We start from the raw sequence: 25,733 nt of genomic DNA, 5'->3' as shown, positions 1-25,733 counted from the left end.
TAAAGAATACTTGCTTGCCAGGTGTTACAGAGCAACTGAAAAAAAGCAGATTAAAACCACAGAGATTTGTTTCTCTGGGATTCAGTTGAAAAGTTACAGTGTTTGGGGGTTACATGGGCTCAACACAGTGGAGTTCAACAAACCCCAAATAAAGAAAATAACCTGGCTATGTCTATCTAAACATTCCCTGTTCTACTTACATCTCTGTTGTTCCAAGGTTTAGTCTTTCCCCTGGCTTGGGCCCCCTTGGAAATTTCTCTCCCAGCTCATGCTCTGCTCACACACGACTGCAGAACGAGGGTCCTGCTTCAATTCAAATCTCACACTCTCTTTTCATTGGCTCTCCTGGCTCCCTGCCAACACTTCCTGGAGACTCTCTAGGATCCACTGTCTATGGAGTTAACTAAATTGCCTGTAAAGGTTAAGTGAATGGCTGGGATATCCAGAAAAGAGTGGCACCCCTCCCATTTATCACACCATCCTTTCCCTAATTTGTTTGCAGTAGTGGTGTAGCTGTGTGGGCTCTGGATATAAGACAGACAAGGTGGGTTCCTTTTATTGGACCAAATTCTGGCGAAAGAGACAAGCTCTTGAGCCACAAAGAGCTCTTCCTCAGGTCTGGAAATGTCCTCAGAAGTTGTACACACATACAAAGTGGAATGGACTATTTAGTATAAGTAGATCACCTTGAATAGTCTCTTACAACACATGTCGAGTGCCTCATTAATACCTCTGGAATAAAAACACAAAACAAAACAAAAAACCCCAAAAGGTGAAGGGGCACTAATGGGTTATAGATTGTTGTAATAATCCATATCTCCAGTGTCTTTATTAAAACGATGATTTTTTGTGTCTAGCAAAGTTACGTATTGAAGTTCCCAGGCTCAGCTTTTGAAGGAGTTATGGCTTTCCTTTGAGGTTGAGGACTGAGAGATCAGGTATGGAGTGGTTGTTTTGTAAAAAATATTTGCCTGTGGGTGGCACAGTGTTCTTGTCTTTTGTAAGTTTTTCTGGGAGTTCATTCGAAAGTGAGGTGATTGTCCATTTGCATTCACACAGTTACTGAAGCAGTCGGCACACTGGCTGAGGAACACAACAGACTATAAAAGAGAAGTCGGACCCACGCATCTTGAAAAAGAGCACTGTGGGAGGTATTGATCCATGTGGCACTGGAGAGAAGTCTGCAGGCTCTTCATCTGTTGCTACGGCAGGGTCTCTTGCTGTTAGGGGCTGGTGGGTCCTGGTCCGTGGGGAGCTTGCTTCTGGTGAGATTGGCAAGGATGGGGTTTGTCATCTGAAGAGCAGAAGAGGAGGGCCAGGAAGGATTTATTTCTGGACCTGCTCTCCATCATACAATCTGTTGCACCCTCTATAAGAAGGAATATGAAGTACCTTTTCCAGACCAAAGAGCTCCACGTAGCTTGTCTCTTTCACCAACAGAAGTTGGACCAATAAAAGATATCACCTCACCCACCTGGTCTCTCTTCTTCCTGCGTGAGGGTACCCCATAAGACTGGCCCCTTCACAGCCTTTTTCTTTTTCCTTCCTCCCCAGTGATATAGACACACGGTCAGTAGGTTCTAGACTCAGCCGTTCTCTACGGATTAATGCCTGCTGGAAACAAGTCTTCAGAAGCTCTTTTAAACCATTTTGGCTACTCACTTCATATCTGGCCACTTTGGAGACTGGAAAAGAATTTAAGTGCGAACAGCATTCTAGGTTGTCTTCCCATCCGGAGATATGCAGGACTGTATCCAGCAGCTACTACTGATCCACAACTCGGAAAAGCACAGAACGGATCTTCCCACCGCAGGATTGTCTTGGCTCTCCCAGCCTTTCCATTCATGTGTGGGTAACGCGGGCTAAAGAGTTCCATCTAATTTTTTATGTGCATGTGCAGAATGAATTTTGCTATGTGCACCAACATGGAGGTGACGTGTGGTGGGGATGAGGTCAGGGGCTCTGAGTCTGGAAGGGGACTGAGGCAGGTATGGGGTAGAGCTGAGGGCTCTGGCTGGGGGTGATGTTTCTATTGGTGGTGCACATCTGCACATGGCTCAATGCACATAATGTTTGTTACTGTATTATGTGGACTGGTCAAGAATTGGAATCTGAAAATAATTTGTTGTAAACTGGACCCCACCCCTCCGAAATCTAAGATTCCTCAGTGTTTATAGCTTGGAAACGATTCACTTTCTCCAAGGAAAGAAAACACCATGAGGACTTACATGTGAGTGGGTTTTGTGCATCCCCCTGCCTCCCTTTTCACTAACAAAAAAAGAGAGAAATGAGAGGGAATGTAAGAGAGGAGGGGATGAAAAATGGAGAGAAATAAAAGAAAAACAACCTCCCCCCAAGCTTCCCCCTGTGACGGGGCGGTGGCGCCCTGCACTCCGGCCAGCACAGTGCTGGCATTACGGGGACAGCCGCAGCTGCAGGAGAGGCGGCGGAGAGGCAGCGCCGGTTCGGGGCCGACGCCGGGGAATGACATCACCCACCAACACGGTGGCGGCAGAATGGCTGTTCCGCTGGAACCCTGCCGACGGAAGACGCCGGGGAGTTTAAAAGAGGTAAGGCAGCAAGACGGAGGGAGGAGGCTGAGCTCCGTCCCAGGAGTAAGGCGAAGGTGTGGTGGAGCAAGGAAGGGACGGAAACAGAGAGGACAGAGGTACAGTGATTGGAGGAGGCGGGTAGGAAGTGGCCCAGGGCAGGGTCGTGGAGCTCGTGGGCAGGCGTGTTTAGGGGCGACTCCCCCGTCAGCCAGGTAGGGGAAATTTTATCCCTGCCTTAGGCTGGGACCCGGGAGTGAGGGAGGGCCTGGGTCCCCCTACCCTGCCACCCTTGGCTAATCCTTCCCTGGCGGTGTCCGACATAAACCAGAGCCGCGACCCATACGACGCGGGCTCCAAACAGAACTTCTATAACTAGGACAAAGTTAAGGGGACCATTGGCAGGCCCATTCGGACTGGGGACGGGCATCGACTTATTCAGGTGGAGGGTATATTGGGCTCACCAGAGGGTAAAAGGGCAATAAATCTGGTGAAACGCAAATCCTGAGAGTTTGTTGTGTAACACCCCCCCCCCCCCCCACCGGAGAATGGAAAGTTTTCTGTTAAATAGTCAAAATAGTTTTGCTTTCAAATCCTGGCGAATCAACATTCTGCAGTTCTTCCTGGCAGGTAAGCGTTTGCCTAAGAGCCACAAGTGCACTGGGGAAGCTGCGAGTAAAATGCTCCAGCATCGCCCTGCAAACAAGCTGCCTTCGCCTCAGTCTACTCATTCCCAGAGACCAGAAGCTCCAAGTCTGGCAAGCACTCCCAGACCTGAGTCTTGTCTGCATGGCCATACATTTCTTCTTTTGCCATCTTGAGGCTGCTGCCAAGAGCTGTAACGCTCACTTACAGAGATCACGGGATTTATTGGGACCTTCAGAGAGCAACTCCAGGTGGGACTAAAACTTCCTACCAAGCCCCGCCCACTGATCTAGACAACGTGCTATCAAAACCCGGCGAGACACAGAGACGCAGCACCACCTCCTGCTAGGTGCAAGATGTCCATTTTGCAAACAGCTCCAAGTATTCTGATGTAGCTTCAACTTTTGGCATGAGATGAGCCTATTTACAACCTTACCACTGAAATGCACATGTGCAGATGCTTCACAGGTGTTTTCACGACTCTCACTGGTGCGAGGACACCAGGTTGCTGCACGGTGAACTCACAGTATCACACTTGCCAGCAACCATCTCTCTCGATACCCAAACCCAAAGATTAGGTGGCATGTGCAAAATAAATGCAGAGCATGAAGATTTATTGCTCGCTCAGGGATGGCTGTGCATGAATGAGCCCAGCAGAGGCAAATTCAATCAAGAGCCTGGGCTGTGAGTAGAGTAGGATCCAGTGGGATACTGCTCTTGATTAGCACGGAGCCCGCTGACCCTTGGCTGACCCCAGCCGTGCTTTTCTCGTCAGATGGTCCCGTCTGCCGACAGCACGGACTGGGACGAGCAGCACGCAGCGCTGATGACACGGGGTAATGGAAAAGAGCATTCCCGGATGGAAAACCAACCGCCGGACGTCGTACCGTTCCCAAGAACGTTAGCATGCACCAGCACCGGGTAACGGGCAACACAGTAGCTCACTTCAGGAACCAGACCCCACGGGCCATGCAGAGCAGCCCTTCGATGCGAGTAGTCAGTGCCCTCCACATGCATCTCTCCCCCCAGTGGGAGAGTGGCCTTTACCTGCCGCACCTGCTGCTACCCCCCGCCTGGCTTTTGTCCCCCGACTGTAATTAGCGGCCTCAAGCCTAAAGCTGCCAGTCTTTGCAGCTTTATTAGCAGATTGGGCCCAGCTGGCCTAATTCAGCTCTTGCAGGGCTAACGTGGGAAGCGCACTTCATCACACCGCCTGGGGAAACGTGGTCTGCTGTACAAACGATTCCGACTTTCCCCCGTATGCTCTTCAACTGGAAACAACTAGCCACTGGGGAAAGCCCCCTAGTCGGTGGCACGTGGCTGGGCGACTGCCCTCAGCCCTGTCTCTTCTGGGGGTGTGGAGCTTTGTCTCCTTCTCGCCCCTTTCAAAACAAGCAGGGCTGTTTTGTCAGTTTGGGGTTAAACTGTAAAAATCAGAATCCTCCTCTTGTCACAGGCCGTGTTCTAGTTACGCCCACCTGCCTGCCAGTTCATTTCTACCGTCAGTCTCTAAACCAGCAGACACTAACTAACCCTTAAATACCAGCCTTACAGACAACTCCCCTCCAGCGAGCACTAGGCTGTGGGAAGGGCGGAATCCTGTCCCGCGAGACATTTCAAACCAGACCCAATGCAGTAAGCAGCACTGGTGCATCAAATCAGGGACAGACTCGGATGCTGTGACCGTCCTGGGCATCAAAATTAGGTTTCATGTCAAGCCACCACTTATTTTCTCCTGGCTTTTGCTGGAACAGACTCGCGTGGCTGCCCCCTCTGAAACCTGCCATTTATTTTCTGTAGCCCAGCTGAGTGGAAGCAAGCTTACCTGCCGCACATTGAGCACGGTAGGATTTGACTGGCTAAGCGTGAGGCATCCGCGCATGGTCGCCATTCAGAACATGCGCACGGAATCGTGACTTGGCTGGCAAACGGACTCCTGCCTTGCAATCTTTCCTCCATGTCAGAAAGCGACAGGAGCACTGGCGTCTCGCAGCAAGAGAGTCCGTTTATTTTCCCTAAGAGGAATCTGTGAGCGGGGCCTTGCCAGGGCCAAGAGAAAACAACACAACCAGGGCGGGGGGAACACTCCCAAGCGTCTCGAGAAGAAAACCTCCTCCCTTTGCTCGTCTCCCAGCCGTGACTGGGACAGCAAACCCCAGTGAAACGACTGTCCTGAGCCAAAGGACAATGTGCATCTTGGGCTTCCCTCAGAGAAAGTTTCCTTGTTTTAACCAAGCGCGTTCGGTGAGTGCACGTCACCGTCAGCCAGCAACGGTCCACTGGAGAGTCCCAGCGACTTCGCTTCTCTCCAGAAACGAGAGCCAACAGAAAGGTGATTTTAATACAAGTGCTCCTCTCCCAGCGCACTACACAGGCCTCCCTTCCTGCCCGGCTCAGGTTGCTTCCCACCCCGTCCGCTCTGCGCGTCCCCATTTCCCTTCCATTGGCGGGACAGCTCTATCCCACCTGCAGTCACTCGCCTCTCAGATTTCATGCTCCTGGCATCAGCTGCTCCCCTCTGTTCTCCAGGATAAAGGGGCAGGATCGTGGCAGGCTCACACCAACATCGGGAGCGTCCTGCTCTAGCCAGCTTAGCCGGGACCGACCCAGGAGAGCGAAACGCATGAATCCCAGCTGCCCGAGCCAGAGCACGGGGCGCGCTAGGTGTGGGGGTGCACACACTGACACTCACTTGTGTACAGCAGAGCCATCGACTTCAACCCACGCCCTCCCTGGAGCCAGCACTCACAGTCGGGGTGCACAACCAGACAGAGCCACAGAACCCTAGAACTGGACGGGGCCTCAAGAGGCCATTGAGTCTCGTCGCCACCCTCACAGCAGGACCCAGCACCGTCTAGAGTGCAGCTGTGATGTCCTTCCCCTTGCACTGTAGTTATATGGTGACTCTGACATGTGGCGGCCGGAGCAGATAACCGAGGCTGGGAACGCTAGGCTGGTATCGAGAGGGATGCGCTCAGCTGAGGCGGAGGCTCATCAGAAGAGAAGCTGCTGTTAGAATTCCCAGCATGGGAGATTCTGACCCACTCAGCATCCCTGAGATGGGCCGATTCTGCCATCCAGCTTTTCACGGCTGTCTGGCTACACTTCTCCAAGAGTGTTCATCCCACGGCCCCCTCTGCCCCTGCACGGGAACACCCGGACTGGTCCATATTGTTGGGTTTCCTGGGGAAATCCCAGCTCAGAAAGCCTTGCACGCAGGTCTGCCATGAGAACACGATGCCACACGAGCATTCACTGATGGGCCTGGGGGAATGATCCTGGAGGGAGGAAAGGTCTCCATTTGAAACGTGTTCAGTAGACTCACTGCCTATTGCATGCATCATAGCACTAGCTACGCACCCTACAGAGCTCGGCAGAGGATTTCTCTGTGCTCCTGGAAGGGTGCTGAATTGCTCTGCTAAAGCCCCAGGGGAGGTTTTCAATCCCTGTTTATTTCAGACAGGTTTTATTTTTTAACTCAGACGTGGCGTTTCTTCACAGCTCCCACTAGCAGCCTTTGTGTCTACTACGGAGAAACCCACCACACCGATGTGAGAAATTAAACAAATACAGGCAGTCCCCGACTTACGCGGACCCGACTTACATCGGATCCGCACTTACGAACGGGGCTTTTCTCGCCCTGGAGCTCGCGGGCGGCGGAACTGCCCAGAGTGCAGCGGTCCCGCCATCGCGTCCTCCGGGGCGAGAAAAGCTGCTCCGGGTCTCCCTGGTGTGCTGGGGGGGACTCCCCAGCACAGCAGGGAGACCCGAGCAAAGCCGCATAGGCGGGGGACCCCGCTGCCCGTGCGGCTTTGCTCCTGTCTCCCTGCTGTGCTCCCGCTGCCTCTGCGGCTTTGCTCCGGGTCTCCCTGGTCTGCTGGGGGAGGAGGGGCGCAGCTAGTGTGCCCCCCCCCCCCAGGAGACCAGGCTTTTGTTGTGGACGCCTGGGGTAGAGCAGCCTGGGTGCTGCCGGGTTGGTCCTGGGAGGACCTACCCGGCAGCGCCCCAGCTGTTCTGTCCCAGGCTCCAGATTCAGCCGCTGTTGAAGCTGATCAGGCTGATTCCAGGAAGCTGGGGGCAGAGCAACTCTGCCTCAGGCTTCCTGTAGTCAGCCCCTGGTCAGTTTCAGCAGCAGCGGCTGAATCTGGAGCCAGTTCCAAGTTACGTACAAATTCAACTTAAGAACAAACCTATAGTCCCTATCTTGTACGTAACCCGGGGACTGCCTGTATGCTACATGCCGGCCCCCCATGGGCCCCTCTCTTCTTGATTTACTTATACACTCCATTTTTTACAGACTAGCCCAATTAAGCATGGCATCTGGCTGACAATGAATTGCCCAGTGATGGGTTGCAGAGAAATGACATATGCAAGACAGCATAAAAGAGAAGGCCGGAAGCAGCTTCCAGATGGAATTTGGTGTTTGTGTTTGCTCTTCTAAAGATCACGTCTGCCACATCTTGTCCTTGTCATCTTGAGAGTCCCAGCCAAATGGGGCCATGTGGTTTGGGTTAAAAGTCAGGAATCCCAGACATCCCCCATGAACCATCAAAAGCAGGCGGCACCAGCTGTGTCTGGATAGGCATGGAGGGCCATGATTACGGTGGGCTGGCAGGAAGAACACAGATCCACAGTCACAACGCTACACCCCAATGGATGCACGGGGGTTGTTTTTCTACAGCAGTCTTGAGTGGCAGTGGAGAACAACCCTTCCCCCCGTGCACCTATGCAGGGCTACATTGCTCGAGCTGTGTGTAGGAGGGCCTCAGAGTGGGGTCTGGCACCCAGGGGAACATCTACAATCCACTAGGACACCCAGGGAAACGCCACACAGGCAACATGCAAACGGACAGCAAAGCATCCTGGTAAGGGTTGCCGGGGGGAGGGGGAGATTTCAAAGGAAACATTTAACGTCCCTCACTGTGGAAATCCATTAAGGACTCTGCTGCACTGCGTACCAGGGAACCCAGAACTCCTACGACGGCAGTCACTCGCTTGCAGACGTTCTGGGGACAGGGATTCTGTGTCATGTGGCCAGAGAAACCCAACGTGTTACGCAAGCTTCAAACACGGAATCCCTGGTGGGAGACTGCCGCCGGCTCAGGAATTCCACGGCACGCAAAGGGGGATTTCACCTGACAGGCCCCTGCTTCTACTAGGCCATTAGGAAGTAGCCTCCACCTCAGGCAATGCGAACTCAAGCCAGCTGCAGCCAGTAGCCCTGGCTTTCAGAGACCAGCCCGCTGCTGCAGGCGGCCAAGCATGTTCTTGGCGTGTCACGGTGCTTTAGGTTGCTCTGCCCACAGGGAACCTTCCCAACTTGCATCAGCAATCAGTGGCCCACATTCATCACTGGTGCAGATGGGTCTCCTCACCTCAGAAAAGATATTTTGGCCTTGGAAAGGGTTCAGAAAAGGGCAACTAAAATGATTAGGGGTTTGGAACGGGTCCCATATGAGGAGAGGTTAAAGCGACTGGGACTTTTCAGTTTAGAAAAGAGGAGACTGAGGGGGGATATGACAGAGGTCTATAAAATCATGAGTGGTGTGGAGAGGGCGGATAAAGAAAAGTTATTTATTAGTTCCCTAAATAGAAGAACTAGAGGACACCAAATGAAATTAATGGGTAGCAGGTTTAGAACTAATAAAAGAAAGTTCTTCTTCACACAGCGTGTAGTTAACCTGTGGAACTCCTTGCCAGAGGAGGCTGTGAAGGCTAGGACTAAAACAGAGTTTAAAGAGAAGCTAGATAATTTCCTGGAGGTTAGGTCCATAAAAGGCTATTAGCCAGGGGATAGAAGTGGTGTCACTGTCCTCTGCTCATCAGAGGCTGGAGAGGGATGGCAGGAGACAAATCGCTTGATCATTGTCTTCGGTCCACCCTCTCTGGGGCACCTGGTGCTGGCCACTGTTGGCAGACAGGCTACTAGGCTAGATGGACCTTTGGTCTGACCCAGTGCGGCCACTCTTATGTGCAACTGCACTGACTTCAGTGGAGTTCCACCAGGTATGAATTGGGCCCATTTGCCTTCATTCCACCCAGCAAAAGTTGTTGCCAGCTTCCCTTGTGTCTAATCCCCGCCCAGCGCCCCTTCCTGCATGTTAAATGGCATTGACTCCTCACTGGCACTGGCAGCCCCGTACTCCAGCTGCGGGCCATCACCCGGGTATTATTGCTTTGGAAGGATATTGCTTTGGTAGCCTGACGACGACACAGTGTTACACGAACGACTGTATGTTCTGAGCTCAATACACAGATGCCCAGTGGGTGCAAACTGTCAGCACTCCACTGACTTCAATAAACCTACCCACTTAGGTGTCTATACTGTGTTCCAAGAGACTCTCCACTTCTCGCAGATTTACCTTCAATGGTGCGTCTACCATAATTAGAGTCTTACCCAGCACAGTTCTTTGGTTAAACTAGGGCAAGGTGAAAAATTTCCAGTGAATCACAGAATCACGGAGCTGGAAGGGACCTCAAGAGTCATTGAGTCCAGTCCCCAACCCCCATGGCAGGACCAAGCACCGCCCAGACCATCCCTGACAGGTGTCTGTCCAAGCTGCTCTTCAATATCTCCAGTGATGGAGATTCCACAAACAGTTTTCTGCTAGGAAATGCTGGTCCTAGGAAATAATTCTACGGGAACATGTCTCTCTCGTCTCAGTTGTTGACAAAAGGTATCAAAGTGCTTCTTTGCAGTGAGATTGAAGAATTTAATTTTGAATGTTACAACTGTACGGTTGAATGTACACGTTGAATGATCAAATTCAAAACGAAGGGCTTTCTCTTTGCTGAAACAAGACGTATCAATAATGTCCTTTCAATAATTCCAAAATAAAATCCTTCAGCATTTTCATTTCACAGAACACTGACTTCTTGTTATCATTTCCAAATGCCAGACTTTCCCTCAGAATTAAAGTTCTGCATTTTGACCATTTCCAAGATGAATCTGGTACCTCTGACATCTCAACAGGCATGTTTATATTGCGGGGAGCTGATTCAGTTAGAGGTTTTTAAAACTGATTTGCAATGATTTGTGGTCAGTATCACATGCTATTTACCAGAAACAGCCCAGCGAATCCTACACACAAGCCTGAGAAAACCTCCTCTGTCGAGCTGGGTATAGCTGTAGAGTTCCAGTTACTGCTCGTGAAGCAACAGCAGCTAGGGCGCAATCCCGTAGATTAAAGTGGACGCCAACCTGCTGCTGACAGCCGTGGTCAGTAGGGCTGCTTTGCTTTAATCCAACACCAGGTAAGAGCTTTCCCTAACAGCTCCTGTCAGAACCCTAACACGGCAGTCAAGGGCTGCTCACACTTGAGGCTGGGAGTGGCAGATGCGTTTGTAGTCTGGTTCTAGGCCAGGGTCAATACCGAGCATCAGCCTGAGACAGGGTCCGGTCAAACCCAGGAGCAAAGAGCAGTCCTGGCAGCAACAGAGCTCCTACATGGCTACCTGGATCCTTCCCAGAATGCCCCTGGGGTTTATACAGGCTGGGAAGCCAATCAGGAACCTTGAAACTGCTGCCTATTGGACCCCTTGAGGCGGGCCTTCCCATGGTCTGTGGCCAATCAGAGGGGGAGGGGGCCTTTTGGCCTGGGCCTCACGTTTAGACACGTGTCGATGGAAAGCTAGACCTCCCCTCACTAACTAGCGCAGCTGTGCAGAAAAAGGCGAGAAAAGCATTCGTTACACGTGTGACGGCGGATTGGGGGTCCCCCGTCTCCTGCACCCCAAGATGGCACAAACAGACTGCACCAGCCGGTGGAATAGAGGAAGTTTATTGCCTCTCCAGGATACAGCACAGCACAGATGGAATCTGGTCACAGAGCTGGGCTAGGATGCCTCAGGCCCCCTTGAGATGGGGGGAGACTGGGCCCCTAAACTCCAGCCCCTTTCCCTAGGCTGTCTCCTCCATGCTCCCAGCCAGCAACTCAACTCACTCTCCTCCAGCCCTGCCCCCCAGCCAGGGCAGCCTCCACCTTCCTTTGTTCCTCTCCATGGGGGGTGTCTGGTTCAACCGGTTTGGCATCACCTTTGCATAGTGAGGTTTTCCCTGCTGGGTCTTGCTCCAGACAGCAGGGGTCACCCCAGCCCAGCAAGTACCCCCACTACATCACAACACGCAAAAAGGGTCACATGATTTCTCCCTGTTTTCATGTGGCGGCGTGTTTTATTTGTATGGTGGCTGGGGCCTCCTGGGTCTCTGAGAGGGCCTGGTGCCAGGTTCTAGGGCCGGGGCCTCGCCCTACGATTGTGACTCTGGTCCGGTAGCCGTTTGGCACTGTTCTGTAGTAACTCTCCTCAGAACAGCCAGACGGGGTCAGACCAAAGGTTCATCTCGCCCGGTCTGTCTGCCAATGCCAGTGGCCCAGAGGGAGTGAACCGAACAGGGAATCGTCCCGTGAGCCCTCCCCGTCCCCCACTCCCAGCCTCTGGAAACACACGGCTACGCTGGAGTGCTACTGTAGCTGCACGGCCCTCGCGTCCTGCACAGACAAGGTCGATGCAGCTATATCCTTCATCAGACCAGCGTCTGTGCGTGAGAGAGAAAAGCTCTCGCACCACAGAGCTCTTCTTGTGGACAGTTGTTGCAGCAGACTGGAATAATTCCTGTCCGCTGCTGTGACTCCTATTTACGTCCTGACATTTCCATCACAACCATTCTCCCTCAACACGGTCCCCGACGTGTACACGTACTATTGCTATCTGGGATTTCTCTTTATTCCATTTGAATCCCTCTCCCCAGAAATTTTCTCTCAATCTCTTGCACTGCATATTTGCAGTTTCATTGGGATCCCATCTCTGGGAGAAAACCCACGAGAGCAGGTTGAAAAGTGAAATATTGTTTTCCTGAGAAATGTCATAGCTGCTTCCATTTTGCAGGCTCCAAAGTGGGCCATTTTCCAATTAATTTTTCATATCTTTTCTCTTTCATTGGCTTGTTATTTAATGAACCCCAAGATCATTACGTGGTGTTTGAAGTGCTGAATGAGAAGGAAACTGCTGTCATTTTGAAGTTAACTCCTGTGTTTGCAACGGAGAGCAGACACAAAGGGGGGCACCAGAAAATCTAGGGCAGCACCAGGGACAGAGGCTTTTGCATGTATTTAGTGAGCATAATAGTAGCTTGTCTAGCCTAAGAAAGGTTGGGGAAAAAGCCAAAAATGGATGTGTTGCAACCTCCATCCAGTCTGCAATTGTCAGGCAATACTGCAGAGAACTGGAAAAAATTCAGACAGAGATGTAAATTGCATTTAGCAGTAATAGTGGCAGAAGAGACAAATGTTAAAGTAGAATCATCAATCTTTTTCAGGTGGTGGGTGAAGGAACATTGGATATTTATAACAACTTTGAGCCTGAAGAAAGTGAAAGCATGAAGTTAAATATAATATTGACTAAATTTGAGGAACGTTGCATACCAAAAAGGAATGACACTTTTGAGAGGCATGATGGGTTTTTTTATTAAACTGGACGCAGGAGCTCAGGTTAATAATCTGTCTGGTCAAGATTATGAGAGACTGAAAATAAAGTCTGGGACCAACAAACATAAGAATAAGTGGAACAAAAATACCAGTGAAGGCGATTGCCAGCATCAACCGTGAAAACGCCATATACAGGTTCCCTTGCATTGTCCTGCCAAATGAGGTGACACCTACTTTAGGTCTGGCTGCATGCAAGAAACTCCATCTGGTAAAATGGGTTCTCTCACTATACCCTGACGACACAACATTCTTCCAGGAGTATCATGACCAGCTGGGTTACTTACAGGGTGAACACACCATCCGGATTAACAAGCAAATCCCTCTAACGACCCCCCCCCCCATGCCATGATAAACTCCAGCTGAGCCTGCGACAATGAGAGCAATGCAAGTAAATTAAATAACTGAGGGGCTCACAGAATGGGTGACGTCTCTCGTCACTGTGGAGAAAAGTAACGGCCATCTGTGCAGATGCTTAAATCCCAGAGATCTCAACAAGGCCATAAAACCAGAACAATTCAAACTACCCACTAAAAGACCACAACTCAGTTTGCAAATGCTCAATATTTCAGTAAATTGGACGCATCCTTAGGTTTTGACAGCTAAAATTAACTTAAGAAAACTCAATGTTATGTACATTTAATACCCCATTGGGGAGATGGAGAGTCTTACGCTGCTCTTCGGCGTAGCTTCCGCACTGGAAGTATGCACAAACCATATGGCCCATTAATGGTGTTAACGCCTCAATGGAGGACGTCATTCTCGGGGGTTAAGTGACAGAGGAGCACGACTGTCGGCTTCTGGAAGGCTTGGATCCAGTGAGAGCTGAAAACCTCAAATGTGTTCTAGGGGGTCACAGAACTGACGTTTGTTGAGGCTGCTGTTTGCAATGAGGGTGTAAAACCTGGGAATAGGAAGATTTCAGCCATTAAATGATGCCATGTCCTCGGAGATGGATAGCCACTGGGTCCTGGGAATGATTCATTCTCCTGGGAAAAGTCCTACCTAATCCACCTACCGAGGTGGCGAATAAAACGGAATGACAGTGAGGCCCAGCACAGGAGGCGGCCTGGGACGGTTTGACATAACGGATACAGGGACCAGTGTCGATGTTCTATGCAGCAGGGAAAGGTAATAACATTTCAGCAGCTGCATCGCAGTCTGGGTGCGGTAGTGATTTCACAGCAGCTTGAGGGTTGTTGGCAACCACTGGCACATGCACTGAAAGCCCTGACTGAGGCAGAAGCAAACACGCACAGACCGAGAAGGAGAGTTTAGGAACATTGTTTGCCTGCGAGAGATTCGATCAGTAGATTTATGCACAGATAGCGAAAGTGCGAATGGACCACAAGCCAAAATCCCGCCAACAAGCCCTATTGCCAAATCTTTCTGCATATCTACTCCAGTGCACCGTCACCGCACCCAACCACCCGTTAGGGGCTCGTCCACCTGCACATCCGCTACAGTGATCTATGCCATCAAGTGCCAGCAATGCCCCTCTGCCATGGGCACTGGCCAGAGCGGACAGACTCGGAGCCAAAGGATAAATGGATGCAGGTCAGACATCAAGACGGGAAACATTCAAAACCAGGAGAGCACTTCAGTCTCCCTGGACTCTCTGTAGCAGACTTGAAAATGGCCATTCTTGGGTAAAATAACCTCAAAACCAGCCTGCAGCGCCAAACGGCCGAGCTGGGAATCCAAAGCAAACCTGACGCCCTCCGACTGGGTCTGAATAGCCGCCAGGAACGGCTGGCTCCATGCACAAGTCATTTCCCCCTGGTGGTATTCGCACCTTGGAGTGGGCCCTGCCCGCCCTGTCTGGATCGGCCCTGCTAGCACTGGTCCTCCGCACAGTAACATCACACGCCCGTCCCTGCGTGTGCGCGGAGCGTGGCCACACTGACGTTTGCACTTGGTGCACCTGACGAAGCGGGCTCCAGCCCACGAGAGGTGTTAGACTTTACAGCAGAGGTGGCCAAGCTAACCCTGGGAAGGAGCCAGAATCGACCAATGCCCATTGCCCAAGAGCAACAGTTCTACATCCCCAGCCCTGCTCATCTCCCCATGACCCCTCTCAGCACAGCCTGCCCACAGGCAGCCCCACCAGTCAGTGCCGCCTCCTCCGTTCCCTCCCGCCCACGGGGATCAGCTCTCTCCGTGGGACACACTGGAGGGGGAAGCATGGGTGTGAAAGGCTCAGTGGCAGGCTCCTAGGGGGAAAGGGCCTAAGGCAGAGCTGGGGGTTGAACAAGGAGCACCCTCTGGCCCAGGGGATAATTGGCACCTGTAGCTCCAGCCCTGGATTTGGTACCTGTGCAAGGAGCCGCATCTAACTTCTGAAGAGCCGCACGTGGCTCTGGAGCCACAGGTTGGCCACCCCTGTTTTACAGTGTCGTAGGACGCCCGGTTGTTTTTGCTGAAACAGACTAGCAGGGCTGCCCCTCACACTTGTCAGACTGTGGATTGGAAGAATGGGGATAAGCTGCCACCGTATGATTTGGCTGTAACCTCCGCACTTGGTAAATTCGTGCTCAGCGCAGGTGCCCTTTCCAGGGCAGCGGCTCCCACCAAACCAGAGAAGAGGGCGGGAACAGAGATGTGCGCCTACGCCTACGCAGATTTGATTGGAAAGCCAATTCCCGCAGCTAACGGGAAACTGACACAAATAAGAGATGAAACGGAGAAAGACGAATCGTTGGGAACCCTCGAAGAAGGGATCATTAAAGGGTGGCCGGAAGAAATAACCAGCTACTTTCCAAGCGTAACAGACTATTGGAATTGCAGGCATGAGCCGACGGTGATAGATGGGAGTGATTTTCAAGAGTGTGAAGGCTCCTAGTCCAATGACTGCAGCAAGTCCAGCAGGGTCAGTTAGGGATTGAGTCGTGCAAATGATGCGCACGAGAGGTTCTGTATTGGCCACACATCAATCACACATGGGTAAGGTGGTAGCCACTGCTTTTCGTGCCTGAGATACAAGCCATGCCAACAGCAGAGCCGCTGAGCCCTGGCCCAGTTCTACAAAGGCCTTTTGAGAAGGTCAGCATGGACAGATGTACCTGGCAATCGGAGGGTTAGTTAATAGTCCCAGTTACTATTCTCTGTAGCCAGAAACATGCATACTGCCCAGAACTCAGCCAGCCAGTGATGGCCAGCAGGGAGGGAATCCACTCCAGACACAGAATTCCAGATGAAGTCGTTAGTGCTAACGGGCTGCACTTTGCCAGAGATTGGGATTTGCATCACAAACCACTAACCCGAAGTTAGGCCCATCAGATGGACTTTAGAAAGGCCTGCTTGGAGAGCAGAGACCTACGACAAAGCCATCTGAGCTGTGTACAGCTGGATGGGTTTGCTGAAGCACGCCCCTGAAGAATGGTGAGATGAGGCCCGGGGCACACAGGGTACGTGCCACTGCCCCCCATTCCTGCAAGTGCAGAGCTGCCCAGCTGACAGAGGCTGTGTCTGGCCTCCACGGACTCTGCAGCTGAATCAGAAAAAGAATTAGGTGAGCTGGGGGAGGACAGGTCCATCGACGGCTACTAGCCAAGATGCCCAGGGATGTAGCCCCCTGCTCAGAGCCACCCTGCACCTCAATGGCAGACCCTGGGAGGGGAAGACAGGGATGAATCTTTTCAAAATTGCCCTGCTCCATTCCGAAGCTTTGGTAAAGGCCACTGGGGCGACTGGATACTGAGCAGGATGGACCGTTGTCTGATCCAGTAAGGCAGCTCTTAAGTTAAATCACAGATTTAGAGCAACGTTTTCACAAGCACAAAAGTGACTTCGGAGCCTACATTCCATTTCCAAAAGGGGCTCAGGCACTAAGGGCTTATGTACATGGGAGAAGTTACTCGGGTATAAGGCAGAGTGTGATTTTACAGCACCGCAGGTGGGTACCTCTCTGTGCGGATGCTCCAATTCGGGCAGAAAAGCCCTTTTCATAGAACCACAGAGCTGGAAGAGACCTCAGAAGGTCATCAAGTCCAGCCCCTGTATGGTTTTGCATAGGTCGCTTCCACAGCCATTGAAGCTAAACTGTGAAAAAGCTGCTCTGAGTCTGGCGTCGGAGTGTCCACATGGGGGAGATACGCTGGTATAAACAACAGTGGTTTGAACATATCGATAGAGATGATTTAATGGGACTTAATTGCTACGCACTGTAAAGAATCCTAGGTGTCAGCCTGAATACCGAAATACCTTTACAAATCTGGCCCTTCGGCCATTTCGAAGATGTACCCATAGGCATACAGAAGGCTACATCTCAACGAATGACAATAAGCCAGGCTCCTAAGTCACTTAGGCAATTTGAAAATTTGGGTCAAAGTTACTACACATGGCACATTTATTTCCTTAAATATAGTGCAAGGGAAACATGCTACGTTAGGCTAACAAAGGACTTTGCTGTATTTGCTTAGCTATTATTCTATGTTCAAATTTCAAAATAAATCCACTTCAGTGATAGTTACTGACCTTTCATATTTGCGTTCACCAGATGTGTAAGCACCTGGCTTGTGTGGCAGAAATGTTGCTAAAACTGAATTTTATTACAGCATGTCCAATGACTGATCATTTCAAACATGTGATCGTGGGCATTCCACCAGGAAATCGAATGCCACAAGTCTTGCTCAGCCTGTCAGAGAACACACATGTGCCAAGTGACACAAGTCAAATTTGCTTGAAGTTTAGCTTGGAAATGCCAGGTACAGGGCTTTACATGAACAGTTCCTGCACAATGCAAGGGCCAGAATAAAGTCACATACAAGCTGATGAATAATGTTATCAGAACAAATGCTGAGGAGAGCGGCTACATCTGAGTATGGCCAGGCCGGCTCGCTCTTATCCGAACACTGCCACCCAGAGCTGAAATGGCGAGTCCCAGTATCCACAGAACCAATGAACTTGCCACACCAGCGAGCTGGACTCTGCTCTGATCTCCTCTGGTGCCAGACACCGGGAATTAAAGGGGAGACAATTATCTGATGAAAGCTGACACACAAATGTGGAATGTTTGAGAACTCAACTGGGATTTGAACCAATACACACACTCGTGCAAAACAAGAATGAAAAGCCTAGAGCCACGAGCCAGCTGGCCGCTTCTGCACTGCATCCCAAACGGCGGAGCGGTAGAGCCGTTATTGCCTCACATTTAAGGCAAAGGGTAGCTAGCGGCCGAGGCCTGTCTCCAGCGCCTGAGAGTGGGAGCGCCTGCGCCCAAACCCGCCCAGGGCACTCACCGTGCTGGTGCAGGCGTCTGCCGGGGCGGGGTGCTCTCGAGCGCCCTCCTTTGAAGGAGGAATTAACTCCTCTCCAGCATCTCTGGCCGGGGTGGGCAAACGGCAGCCACAAGCCACATCCCGCCCACTGGCCCTTCTAATCTGACCTCAACCTTCCACCCGAGAGCGGGGTCGGGACCTCGCCTGCTCCAGCCGGGGCTTGCCCTGCCCGTCTCCACGCATGCAGCGGCTCTGCGCGGCTCCCGGGAACAGGGGCAGCCAGGCTGTCCCTCCCCCCCAGCACCGGCTCTGCCACTCTCATTGGTTGGGAACTGCAGCCAATGGGAGCTGTGGCCCTACGGATGGGGCAGTGTGCAGAGACGCCTGCCCTGCCTCCATCTGAGAGCCAGAGTGGGGTCAGGTCACTGATTCCAGAAGCTGCATCGGTAAGCCCCACCCGGATCCTGCACCCCTGAACTCCCCCAGCCAGCCCTGATCCCCTCCAGCACCCCAACTCCCATTCCAGAGTCTGCACCCCCAGCTGGAGCCTCATCCCCCAGTGCACCAACCCCCTGCCCAAACCCTAATCTTCCTCCTGCCCCGAGACCCCTCTGTCCTGCCTGGAGCCCACTCCAGCACCCCAAACCCTTCACCCCCAGCCTGACTTCAGAGCCTGCTCCTCCAGCCAAAGCCCTCACCCCTAAGTTCCCCAATCCCCTGCCCCAGCTGAGAACCCCCTCCTGCCCTCTGAACCCTTTGATCCCAGCCCAGAGCACCCTCCTGAACCCTCGTTTCTGGCTCAGCCGCCGAGCCCGCACCCCCAGATGGAGCCCTCACCCCCTCCTGCAACCCAACCCCCAATGTTGTGAGTACTCGTGGCCCTCCACACCGCGATGTGGCGCTCCGGCCACCCCGAGCTGCAGCAGTGGAACGCCCTCGGCCCCTCGCTCAGCCGGGACGGTGTAACCACTCTCGTGGACGCCTGTCTGGGTGTCCCTCACTCAGATCACTCCCTGCACAGCGACTGATCAGGCAGGCGGGAGTGTGACCGATTTCCTTAAGTGCTGCACGGCTATCTGAAAACGGAAATCCCTGTGCTCGGATTCGCGCCTGTGCTCCTCCTTCCTTGGTCTGCTACCCAGCAAGACGTGGCCTCCATTTCTCACGCTCTGCAGCGGAAACCCCCAGGCCGGCCGCTGGGCAGGTCACTGTCATGGCCGGGGAGAGGGGTAAGAATCACAAGGCTGCACAACAGGGCTCCCTGCAAGCTGGGCGTGTGTGCGGCCTGCTCCAGAGAGATTCCAGGGCTGCCCGGCAGGGTGCCCGCAATAGGCTTTGTCTCTACGGGTGGTGCACATTCACTCATGCCTTGGTGCACACAAAATGTATTCCACACACGGACGGAAAAAAATTAGAGGGGACATTGCTGCCCAGCGCTGCCTAGATAACAACCAGCTCCCTGCCCAAAGCATCTTCTGTGCTGGGGATCAAGCTGGGGAGCGGGAGGAGTGAGGGGCCGATCCGCTCTGCACGTGCATGGTTGAACAGACACGCTTTGCTGTCCCCCAGCCACGGGAGGCGGCCACACTGCTGGGCAAGCCCAGGGACACGGCACGGCTCTTGGGCCACACAGCCGGGTTCCGCCTGCCCTCGTGGGGTGGGGGGGGAGTAGCCAGAACTGCCCTCCCAGGAGCTACCGAGCTTCAGCCCCTGCATTCCCGGAAGGACACAGGCTGCTCCATCCACAGCACCTACCCCGGGGCACATGGCGCCTTGAGGCACAGGCCGGGCCACGGCTTTGCCCCCATGCTCCAGCCAACTGCGGGGAGGGATAAGGGGCCCCTCAGAGAGGGTGCTAGCAGCATGCACTCGGCTTCAGCCACAGCCAGTTCCCTGAGGGGCGTCCGCTGATCCCTGCACTCGGCCCAGCGCGGCGCCGCAGCAGGCGTGGGGGACTCCGCGGCCGGAGCAGGGCGCAGGAGCAGCACCCGGCCAGCCACACAGCAGCGGCCAGCGCCGAGCCCAGGTTTCTAGGCTGCCCCCAGAGGCGCACGTGGTGCCCGGCCAAAGCCACGAGGCAGGGCCCACGGGGATAACAACGGGCGAGTAGGAGGCCCCACAAACCCACCTCTCAGGCCGAGCAGTCGGCCTGCCAGAATTACCGAACTGTCCTGCGGAGTGTGACCAGGCCTGGCCCACCCCCGGGCCCCCAGGAACGCTCGGCCTACAGGGCGGAGCGACCTCCCCGCGGACACTCCCGGGTCGGGCGACAGGGCGGAGCGACCTCCCCGCGGACACTCCCGGGTCGGGCGACAGGGCGGAGCGACCTCCCCGCGGACACTCCCGGGACGGGCGACAGGGCGGAGCAACCTCCCCGCGGACACTCCCGGGACGGGCGACAGGGCGGAGCGACCTCCCCGCGGACACTCCCGGGTCGGGCGACAGGGCGGAGCGACCTCCCCGCGGACACTCCCGGGTCGGGCGACAGGGCGGAGCGACCTCCCCGCGGACACTCCCGGGTCAGGCGACAGGGCGGAGCGACCTCCCCGCGGACACTCCCGGGACGGGCGACAGGGCGGAACGACCTCCCCGCGGACACTCCCGGGACGGGCGACAGGGCGGAGCGACCTCCCCGCGGACACTCCCGGGACGGGCGACAGGGCGGAGCGACCTCCCCGCGGACACTCCCGGGACGGGCGACAGGGCGGAGCGACCTCCCCGCGGACACTCCCGGGACGGGCGACAGGGCGGAGCGACCTCCCCGCGGACACTCCCGGGTCAGCCGACAGGGCGGAGCGACCTCCCCGCGGACACTCCCGGGTCAGCCGACAGGGCGGAGCGACCTCCCCGCGGACACTCCCGGGTCGGCCGACAGGGCGGAGCGACCTCCCCACAGACACTCCCAGGTCGGCCGACAGGGCAGAGCGGCTCCCCACAGACACTCCCCTCCCACCTACAAAGGCCTTGCCTCTGACTGCGTCCAGGTTTAACAGCTTCCTTTCCCATTCCTCCCCAAAGCCTCAGGGATCTCCAACTTGGCACCCTGCCACGAAACGGCTGCGGGGGGCGGAAGCCTGAGAACTCTTGCTTTGCAGCAGGGCCAGGAAGGAGGAGAAAACTGGCTTCTTGGGAGACACAAATATCTTGGCTAATTAGACTGGATGGCAGGGAAAAAGAGAAGGGACAGATAAACCCAACTAGACCCATCTCAGCTCCATAAATCTGAACACTTTTCCTCCTCGGCTCTGGGTTGTTTCCTGCCACTGGGAGCCACTCACAGCAGCTTTGCTCCATGGAGATTAAATTGCCAAAAGTGCCTCCTAGGGCCTCGGGAGAGATCCATATTTCCTGTCCCCCCGGCGAACGATCAAAGCCATGGCGGGCAATCGGGAAGGCACAGCAAGGAAGCACACGAGGCTTCACTTCCGCTGGACTTCGCCAGGCCAGTGTGCCCAGAACAATGCCAGCAGCCCTCAGCCCTGGCGCCAGCGAAGCCGAGAGATCGAGAGCCTGGCGTGGGATCTCCTGAGCTGTGTGGTGCCAGAAATGGCTCGTCCAAGCCCCTGGAAAGGAGCAGGAAAGCAGAGACTGATCCAGCCTGCAGAAGTGCTGAGAGCTGCCCCTATAAACACACGCACATGGGATGCTGTACAGGGTGCTGCTTGGTGCAGAGCTCAGGCGAGAGAGATCAAGGCAGCACGGGAAGGGGGAGCTCTAGGAAGCCCAGGGAGATGACCTAGAGCACTGGGGTTACATGCATCAGCCTCTTTTTCTGCTGAGATTTGGGTTCAAAACCCGGTTCCCTTCCCCGCGGCGCTGGGATTGCACCGCACACCGCGCGGTTTGCTGGGCTGCCTCCCAGCCAGCAGGAGCTGCACCGAGGGAGCCGACCGGAGTGGCACTGGCGGGACCCTGTCGCGCAGGCCAGAGGCAATGGCCGAGACCCGCAGGGTCCCATTGCCCCCCCGTTCACACACTTCAGGGCTTCATCAGCCCCGGGAATGGAGCCAGCAATCCCCGACTGCTCCCCACCTGCACCATTCTCATGCAGATCAGAGCTGAGAAAGCAGCTTCCTCCGGGAGGCGGAGCAGGACTGTGCCTGGGGCCTCGGCCCAGCCTGTGCAGGAAGGATTTCCCCACTCCGCTTGGGCGGCCTCCCCGCGGGGTGCAGACGGTTCCCTGGTGGCAGCCCCACGCGTCCTGCTCGAGGGGATCCCAGCTTCTCTCCCTGGTCCATCTCATCCCCCACGTCAGCCACGGACACCCAGAGCCAGGGGACTCTGGAGCCTGCTCTAGAGCCTCAGGGGAGTCCCCTGGTGCCTCGAGCCGCCGGCCTGCGGAGACGGAGAAGGGAGCCCGGTGCTCGGGAGCAGCCTGCAGGCCGTGATTACAGCGTGGCGCTGCTCCCACATAAATAGCACAGGCAGCCCGCAGGAATACTAACGCGGCTGCACTGCACAGCCTGGCCGATGGGTGGGGCGCGGGGCCAGGAGAGCAGGAAGAGAACACACGACCCCGCTGACGCCTGGGGCATCCCCAACGGGGCCAAGAAGCCCACTTCACGTTCAGTTCCACCTAGCTCAATCGCGGGGGCCTGGCTGGCGTCAGTGTTTGCGCTCCCCAGGTTTCCCCTGCCCCAGAGGCTCAGGTGGGGGGGCCGTGCCCTGCGAGTTTCTCGGGGTACTTCCATTCTCCCTCCTGCGGCTCTGGCGCCCGGGGGCAGGGCCTCGCCAGGCTGTGCCAGCCACGCGGCCAGCAGGCGCCGTGGGCAGAGCTGCGTGAGAGCCGTCGTCACATCATAGAAGGGGAAAGTGGATGGACCCTCAGACCCCACGCGCCTGCCGCCTCTGGTGGGAGGGCAGAGGAGACCCCTCTAGAGATGGACAGAAGAGTGCACGGGGCCCAGCCCCTCCTCCACCTTCTGCTGTGGGAAGAGCCTGGCCTGTTGCTTGACCCCGTCTCTGTGAGGCAAGATGGGCCCCACGGGACCTGCATTCATTCCCAGGCCACAGGGCACCCCTGCGATTGCCCAGGCCTCCGGCAGGATGCAAGCCAGAGACCTGCCCTGCACCAATGCGCAACGGCAGTGGCGGGTTCTGGAATCCCCGGGCGAATGGAGCAGGCCTGGAGACACAAGCATCTGGACATTGCAGGCTGCTCCTGAGCGGAGTCCCAGGTTCTGCGCGTCCCTGTGCATGTGGCTGCACCATCCCCTCCAGCTCCCAATGCTCCCTCGAACGTCTGTCACTTATGTGCAGAATAAGTTTTGTTCTACGTACCCAGGCATGGGCAGATGTGCACCAGCAATAGAAACCCAGGCTGTCGGCTGTGGGCGCTCCGCTAACCAGCTGGGCGGCACTGGAAGCTCTCCTGGGCGGCCGCCCAAGCGCGCCGCTCACAGAGAACACAGATCAGAACCCCTTCCGGGTCTGGGAAAGTCTGCACTTGGAGCCAGAGACAAATGCTGCTGGCTGGGCTGATCTTTCTCCCGAGCCCCGAGAGAAATCCTGAATCCACGTGGCCTTCAGCCAGCTTCCCCACTCAATCCGAGTCAGGACAGGGGGTTGTGGGGGCAGAGAGCAAGCGGGAATGTCACTGTGCTCCGGAAAGGCAAAGCCCCCGCCCCGTCCCCGGCGGTTACACGTGGCCCCTGCTCTCGCAGCACCAAATACACGGAATGTTCTTTGGGCCCCGCCGCGCTAATCACCTAACCAGCGGGGAGCCTCACACTGACTTGGGCCCAAGCGTTCGTGGGCAGAACCCCACCTGGTCAGAGGCAGCCCGACCCCTGCAACCAGGGGCGGAAATTCTGCCCTTGTTAGTCAGTATCTGCAAGGCAGGAACCCCCGCGCCCGGATCTCTCTGGCCCAGGTGCGGTACAAACACGCGTCGCCCGGCCCCGTCTCCGCGGGACACCCGCGGCCTTCGGCCCCGTCTCCGCGGGACACCCGCTGCCTTCGGCCCCGTCTCCGCGGGACACCCGCTGCCTTCGGCCCCGTCTCCGCGGGACACCCGCGGCCTTCGGCCCCGTCTCCGCGGGACACCTGCGGCCTTCGGCCCCGTCTCCGCGGGACACCTGCGGCCTTTGGCCCTGGCGTGGCTTTGGGAACGGCCCCTCTGCGCGCGGGACGGGGGAGGATGTCTAATGGGTGATTAAGCAAGTGGGTTTAATGTGGCCCCTGTGGTGACACCCTCCTAACCCTGAGAGTATGGGCAGGGCCTCCCTCCTCCCCTATGGCCGAGCAGCTGTATAGAAAACCAATGGCCCCTTGTCTGCACCACACCACCAAGGGCCATGCTGCCAGGACAAAGGCCACCGGGCAATGTTGGCTCCCCACAGCTGGCAGCAGCAGGGCGCATGGCCCGTGGCTAACCCGGCCCGGAGAACTGCCCCTCAGCAGGGTCGCCCTGCCCACACCTGTCTGGGAAAGCGAGGACCTGGCTCCAGGAAGCCTGGCTGAAACCCTGAGTCAATACATGGAGGAGAACCCTCCAAGCCGGCACCAGGGACCACAGGAGGGTCCCAGGAACAGCTGAGCCAAGCAGCCATTCCTGAGCGGCCTGGAGCGCTGCAGAGACAGCTCACTGCACAATTCTGATTAACGAGCTGCCAGAAATATCTCAGCCAGGTCTGTGCAAGGGAACCGTGCCCAGCCAGTGCCGGGCAGAGCAGCTGCGAGCCTCTGCCTGCTGCCAGCAGCCAGGCACTCAGCTTTGAGAGCTGCCTTCCCATCTGCACCCCCCCACGCAGCTCCCCACGCCCCCGTGCTGAGCGCCAGCTGGGCCTGCAGGAGCCTGTTGCGTGGGAGGCTGGTCCGGGGGCTCCCCGGCAGCCGACAGAAGGGGCAGCGTTTTGCCTTGATTCCGCCCCTGCCTGGGCGCTCTAGCCATCTGCCCCTCCCGGACAGGGGCCGTTACCTGGGGCTTGCCTCCGGGGGAAAGGGAGCAAGCGAGCGGACCCCTCCTCTCCCCCGGCCAGCACACAAGCCTTGGGGAGCAGGCTCCTGCGGAGAGCCCGGAGTTCTGCCCTCTGAGGGCTCAGGCGGGACTCCAGCGCCTCTCGCAGGGAGGCCGCCGGCTGCAGCAAGTTGCTGGGGAGGCGGAGAGCGGTCCGGGGCCACCGGCTTGCACTGGCCGCGGGAGCCGGAGCTCGGCACTGGCCGTGCTCGGTGCCCGGTGCCGGGGCCTGGCGCCGCCTCGCCTGTGCCCGGGGGAGGAGGCTGAAGCCGGCCCCGGGCTCCGGCTCTCCCCGAGCCGAGGGGCTGACGCGGACCCGCACTCGCAGGGAAAGCCCGGCTGCCCCGAGCCGCCGCGCACACGGTGGGGGACCCCCCCCTTCCCGGCGCCCCCCGCCCCCGGCCCGGCAGCGGCGCCCCAGCCTGCGCCGGAGGAGCCCGGCTCTGCCCCGCGCCAGCCCCGCGTCTCCTACCTGGCGGGGCCGAGCCGCCCCGGGCGCTGCGCCTCGCTCCCGGCAGCCCCGCGCTGGCGCCTCCCGGGCCGGAGCCGAGCGGCTCCCCAGGCGCTGCCCGCGCCCCGCTCGCTCGCTCCGATTGGCCGCAGCGCGGGGCCGGCATCGCCGCGTCCCGCAGCCTGGGCAGGGCGCACGCGGAGCGCGGAGCCGCCGCTGCCGGGGCGGGGGCGCACGGGGGGGGCGCTGCCGCTCGCACAGGGCGGGGGAAGGGGGCGCCCCCCCGTTTCATTCCTCGCCTCCCGCCCCGCCGGTGCCCCCGCAGAACGGGGGGGGGTCACGCGCACTTGGGGCGGGGCGCGGGGTCCGGAGCTGCGGCCGCTGCCAGGCGTGGGGCGGGCAGGGCTGGCCCCGAGCCACGTGCCGGGG

At 56.3% G+C, this 25,733-nt stretch overlaps 1 protein-coding gene across 1 annotated transcript in view; it reads right to left on the bottom strand.

The window, feature by feature from the left end:
* TMEM121 (transmembrane protein 121) overlaps positions 1–25,511 on the bottom strand; it is a 53,882-nt gene extending 28,371 nt beyond the window's left edge. The window contains exon 1 of the mRNA XM_075937086.2: positions 25,326–25,511. The gene's annotated coding sequence lies outside the window, so the exon portion shown is untranslated. The remainder of the gene's footprint in view (positions 1–25,325) is intronic.
* Positions 25,512–25,733: the final 222 nt, after the last annotated feature.

Source organism: Pelodiscus sinensis, chromosome 9 (genome assembly GCF_052426305.1).
Source record: "Pelodiscus sinensis isolate ZL-2025 chromosome 9, ASM5242630v1, whole genome shotgun sequence".
NCBI lineage: Eukaryota > Metazoa > Chordata > Testudines > Trionychidae > Pelodiscus > Pelodiscus sinensis.
This window is presented reverse-complemented; position numbering and strand designations above follow the sequence as displayed.